Source organism: Heterocephalus glaber, unplaced genomic scaffold (genome assembly GCF_053883595.1).
Source record: "Heterocephalus glaber isolate CG9 unplaced genomic scaffold, H.glaber_assembly_v1.0 deba00001610, whole genome shotgun sequence".
NCBI classification, from domain to species: Eukaryota; Metazoa; Chordata; class Mammalia; order Rodentia; family Bathyergidae; genus Heterocephalus; species Heterocephalus glaber.
This window is the reverse complement of record NW_028258381.1, coordinates 30,195,707-30,201,706: the sequence shown is the minus strand read 5'-3', so window position 1 is coordinate 30,201,706 and position 6,000 is coordinate 30,195,707. Positions and strand designations below refer to the sequence as shown.

The window sequence follows — 6,000 nt, the reverse complement described above, 5'->3', positions numbered from 1 at the left end:
ACTCAAGCTTTAGGTTCTTCTCCCTCAGTCTCTGAGAGGACTGGAATTACAGACAAACATGACTACACAAGGTTTAAACAAAATTCACTACTCCGCTGTTTAAATACACTTCACTTCTCCTCCAAAAGTTATAAAATAAAAGCCACAAATGACCTGGCTCTACACTTACAGTTTAAATGAGTAAACATCAATGACGGTGATAATTCTGACATTATACTGAGAGGCATTGTGTTGTGTTTTGTTTTAATTGTGATACTGGGGATTGAACTCAGGACCTTGTGCATGTGGGGCAAGTGACCTATTGTGGGCCCAATGACCTATGCTGCCATCCCACTAAGGCTGTTTCAGTAAGAATTAAACTGCTGTTGATCGAGTCTGACTCTTGCAAAATCCTCCTGAGCACCTCCCAACCATGTCTGCCCCTCAGGTTGAATAAAGCCAGTTTTCTTACTCATAGCAAAAGTTAAAGAGAAACCATTTACTGCACTTAGTGTTCTTCCCGCAAGCTTCTCCTCAAACCTCTGATGCAACTGTTCCTTATCCTAGGTGGCACTACATGCTGTGTCTCATGTGCCCAGAATTGAAGCTCATCCTCCCCTTCAGCATGCCACAGAACACCAGGAGTGAACTAGCATGGGAACCACTGTTTCAGATGAGCCTCACAGGCCTCACCAACCACCAACCTCAGACTCAGGTGTGTGACCTTGCGCGTGAAGGCTGACATGGGTTCAGCACAGCAAAGATCAAACCTGCCTGCCTCGTTGTTTTTGGTGGGTAAAGCCAAGGCGACACAGGGCTGGTGAGCTGTCAGCCTAGTGACAGGACAGCACCATATGAGTGACTCCAAAATCAGCACCGTGGTTGCCGCAGCACCTGGAGCACAATGCAGTCATCTTACCTTCTCCTAGAATTTCATAACCTATCCACCTGCCTGCTTTGGAGACATTAATCTGTCTCATTCCTTATGTACTCTAAGGAGTGTGAGCAAAAACAAGAAAAGAGGAACCCTGGTACAGGAATAACCTGTTGTCAACATATATTGTTTTTTTCCCCTAAGATTCACCATAGCAGAACTATCAACAAAACTAGCGCCATGGCAGACCTAGGGTCATGTCCCTAGAAACCCAGCTACTCGGGAGGCTGAGGCAAGATGATTACATGTTTGGTCCCAGCCTGGACAACATAGTAAGACTATGTCTCCTAAATAAATAAATAAATAGGTTTCTACCTCAATGGCAGAGTAAACATGTGTTCAAATTTCAGTAGCGGGGATAGGGCATGGTAAAATGCTTTAGCACACTTCAGAAAGTAGCCTCCAGACTATCAAAGTAAGCAGCTGCTGGGCTCTTGGTATAATTTCTTAGAAACATTTTTAAAAGAATTTTTATGCCATTTACTACAGGAAATTCTATTGCCAGGTATGTTCTATGACCTCACACTATAGCATAGCAACAAAACCCTGACCACTTCAGGTGTGTGTGGAGCTCTGTAAAACAAGGCAGTGACCACAGCCTCCCATGTCCTGAGGATCTCAGGCAGGAATAGCCACCTGTACAAAGTCCTGACTGTCTTGGCCACTACTGGAGTCCTGGACAATGAGATGGTAAGCAAGCAGTTCTCCTGCACCCTCATCAACTCAGATGTGTGGAGTCCCCAACAAGGATGATGTGAACAGAGACCCCCATGACCTGACCTTTTTAGCTATTTGTGGAGGCAATGAGGAGGTCATGACCACCTCAGAAGTATGGTGGCCCCTAAGATAAGTATCTGATCAAGGGACCTAATGTAACAGCGCAAGGAGCCACATTCAGGTTGTGGCCACAAAAATTTGAGTTTCAGATCTGCATGAGCAGAGAAGAGTCACATAAAGATTTTAAAAAGATGGAAGTAAGTTTGTTATAAAAGTATAGCAGATATGAGCATAGTCAAATAATATATTACCACACAACCAGGCAGGAGACAGAACCAAAGATGAAGGGTCTTGCATGAGACAGAGCCTTGTGCAGGCAGGAGAGAAAACACCACAGAAAACTCAGATTCTGGAGTACTGTGTTCAGACAAAAGTGACTTGGTGCCACTATGGTGCCACTATCTCGCCAGCTTTGGCGAGACCCTGGGAATGGTCATTTTTTGGTGTGTGTTAACAGTTATCTCTATACACTCCTTTCTCCAGAGATAGCCTTTCTACAGTAAGGGATGCTGTTATGGGAAAGGGGAACAGCTTGTTGCTATAGAAAAGTACTACACCTCCCTGTTACAGCGAGTGTCACAGCTCTGAGGCACAGCCAAGTGTTACAGCTTGGTATCATGACCACTGCAATTTGAAGACTCAAGAATCCAACAGTCACTTGAAAAGGTGGAGAAAAACCTTTATTATACCAGCAGACTCAGAGGAGTTTCTACTCTGATGTCTGAGCACCCTACCAGAATGTGCGCCTCCTTATATAGGGATCTACAGGGTAGGCAAGCATGCTCAAGGAAGCAGAGGGGTGGATGGAGTTACAGAACATTCCTCAAACACATGCTGGGTGAGCATGCTCACTGAAGCAGGGGGAAGGGAGAAGAGTTACAGAGCATTCCTAATAGGGGCAGAGCTAACAGAAGATTCCTGAGAGGGGCAGACCTAACAGAAAATCCTCAGAGGGGCAGAGCTAACAGAAGATTCCTAAGAGGGCACACATTTCAAACAGATACAAAACATTTTGATATATTGGGCAGGAGCACTGCCCAGCAGCACAAACTGTTATACTTCTGGAATGAAACATTCTGTGGGGAAAAAAACATGGCAGCAAGGTAAGGACCTGTCATATTGTACAGCATCGCTCTATTATGCAAGCCAAGGTCTTCCAGGAAACCCTCATTTCACAGACTCTCATTGCTTTTAATCCTTTTCCTGGCATCTGACCATCTCAGGTGTGTACAGAGCCCTCAGTATGTGGATGTGAGCTGGGCACCCCACATCCTGACAACCTCGGGCAGGTGTGGAGCCCTATATATGGGGAATGGGAGCAAACCCCCCAAAAGATTATTTTACATGAGGGGTGTAAAGGTAAGGAAGAAATAGCTCTGCAGAGCAAACATAGGACAAACAGACAGAGACAAAGGGACAGAAGTAACAACAAAGGTACATCCTGGCTCTGAAAGAAACAGGACCGGCTATGGTGGGGCTCACAATGGGAAGCTCCACACCGTGTCTCATCTCTTCTATACCACCCAGATCTCACGGGAGCTTGCAAGAAGTTCTACAATGTGGATGTGAATAAAATACGTTTCCCCTCACCTTCTCAGGTCTGTGGAGTCATTGGTCACAGGGAGGATGTGACCAGAGCCTTCCAGATCATGAGAGCCAAGGCTGTTTGTGGAGCCCTCTGAAACAGTGCTGTGAGCAGCCCACCCCTCATCCTGAGCACCTCTGGTATGTAGAGCCCTCTGCAATGTGGGTGCGAGCAGAGCACATGGGTCCTGACCTGGGATTGGGTCCAAGTATGTGAGAGGCCCCCATGTCTGCAGTGTGCAGACAATCTCAGGCCTTTGAGGTACCCTGCACCATTTGAGGAGCCCTGCACCCCCATGTCATAACCATCTCAGGGATATACACGAGGCCTCTAGAATGGGATACAGGCAGATCCCACCACATCTTGAACACCTCAAGCATCTTCCACAATGTGCATGGGATGTGGTGCCCTCTTACACAGTGGATCTCATGCATGAGTAGGGTCCTCTAGAACGTAGATGTGACCAGAGATCCTGTAGTCCTGACCATCGAAGGTGTATGTGAAGTCTTCTAAAATGCAGAAGGAAGCAGAGCCACCCCCATAAATCCTGACCAAATCAGATGTGTGGAATTCCCTAAAATACTAATGTGAGGGTAAGTCCCATCCATCATCCCAGGCATGTATGCAGTCTCTGCAACATGACTATGAGCAGACACCACCCCCAAAACCATCTCCTGACAAGGTCGGGCAGGTGTAGGGCTTTCTACAACATGAATGAGCAAAAGGCCTCACTTCTCACTACCTCAGAAATATGGAGCCTTCTAAAATGAGGAAGTGAGAAGAACCCCTGTAAGGAGACCTTGTCAGCCATATAGAACACAGTATAAAGAGGATGTGACTGGAGCCCCTCGTGTTCTGACTATGTAAGGTGTGTGCGGTGCTCACACAATGATGAGCTGAACTTCCCCACGTAGCCCACCTCAGGTGTTTGAGTCACCTACCACAAGTACATGATAAGATAGAAAAAAAAGCCTAACATCTCAGGGGGTGTGGAGTATTAAAATACCTATGTATGAGCATGGACCCCACACCCCCACAGGCCCTGATAATTTCAGGCAAGTGCAGAAACCTCCAAAACATGGGTTTACCCAGGAATCACCACTTCTGACAAACACAGGTGTGTCCAGCACCCTCTACAATGTGAATGTAAGCAGAGCCTCTGAATGTCCTGAACCCTGCACCCACATGTGGGGCCCTGTAGCATGGAGTTAAAAACACAGCACCCTCATGTCCTGACCTACTCAGGCATTGGTGGAGCCCTGGGCAACAGGAATGTCAACAGAGCCCTTCCATGTCTTGACAATCCTGGCTATGTGTGGTCCCAATACAAATCAAATGACAGCACAGTGCCTCGTGCTCAGTATAACTCCATCATTTGTGGAGCTCACTAGAAATTGGACGTGAAAACAGGCCCAGCATTTCCTGACCCCTCAGGTAGGTGCAAACCTTCTGCAATATGGATGAAAGCATAGCCATCCCTGTCTTGTGCTCATTTCATGAATGAGTGGAGACCTCTTCACTCATGAATCTTCACATTCATGGAATCTGAAGAGAGCAGCCCATTGGGTCAACCACTTAGGCAGGTATGCAACTCTATGTGGGCAGTGCTCTTTCATGACTGGACAATCTCAGGCATGTGTAGAGCCCTGTACAAAGTGGATGTCAATTCAGTCCTCTTTGAGGTGAACACTTCTTAATCTATAGAGCCTTAAACATTGGCATGTGAACAGATTTGCCATATCCCTACACCTAGTGTGACTGTGAGGCCTCTACCAGGGGAATGTGAGCACAGCCCTCATTCCCTGCCACTCACAGGAACCTTATAATGTAGCTGTGAATCGGAGGCCTCAGTTCCTGACCACATCACTTGTGTGTGGGCCTCTACAAAGAGAATATGGAAGCAGAGCCATCCTCCAGGCCCTCATCCTGTCTGCAGAGGGTGTCCCTATAAAATGTGTGTGAACAGGAACCCAAGCCCACACTCTGGTGTTCTCACACCCGTTTTGAGCCTAGTACAATATGCAGGTCCATGGAGCTCCCCATATCGTGACCAACCCCATCCTTGGAACCCTGCACAACAGGACTGTAAGCAGAGCCCCCACACTCTGCCCACATCCTGATTACCTCAGGTATATATTAGCCCTCCACAATGTAAGTTACCAGAGCCCCGCCCTAGACTTAAGCACCACAGGTGTACAAGCAGCCCCTTAAAAACCAGATATTGGCAGAATCTCTCGCTCTCTTGAGCAACTGACTCATGTGTGAGGCCTGCATACTGTGATTGTGAGCAGAGCCTCCCCCATGTCCTGATGACCTCAGGCATTGGTGGTGCCCTGGATGACATGAATGTGAGTGCTACCTTTCACACACTGACAAACTGGGTATTTGTGGTCTTGCTGCAATGGCAAGGTCAGCCGACCTCACACACTCATGATAGCTGCATTGTGCATGGACCCCTTTAAAAGGTGGGTGTGAGAAGAGGCCCACTGTTTCCTGATGCTCTTAGGCAGGTGCAAATCTTCTGCAATGAGAATGTGAGCAGTACCTATAAGCTATGTGTGGTGTGTGGTCCACCTTTCCCGTGATGGGCTTGTCTCATGCACGCAGAGCTCTCTTCCTTGTGGAAAATGAACAGAGCAGCCCATTGGCTCAATGCCTCAGGAATGTGTAAGCCTCTATGAGAGAATGGGCACAGTGCCCCCACAGAAATCCTGACCACCTCAGG

At 47.4% G+C, this 6,000-nt stretch overlaps 1 protein-coding gene across 2 annotated transcripts in view; it reads left to right on the top strand.

Moving 5' to 3' along the window:
• Positions 1 to 525: 525 nt before the first annotated feature.
• Positions 526 to 6,000, top strand: part of LOC147822674 (uncharacterized) — a 48,922-nt gene continuing 43,447 nt past the window's right edge. For both annotated transcript variants that reach the window (XR_015445275.1, XM_087195829.1), the window contains exons 1-2: positions 526 to 694; positions 3,289 to 3,415. The gene's annotated coding sequence lies outside the window, so the exon portion shown is untranslated. The remainder of the gene's footprint in view (positions 695 to 3,288; positions 3,416 to 6,000) is intronic.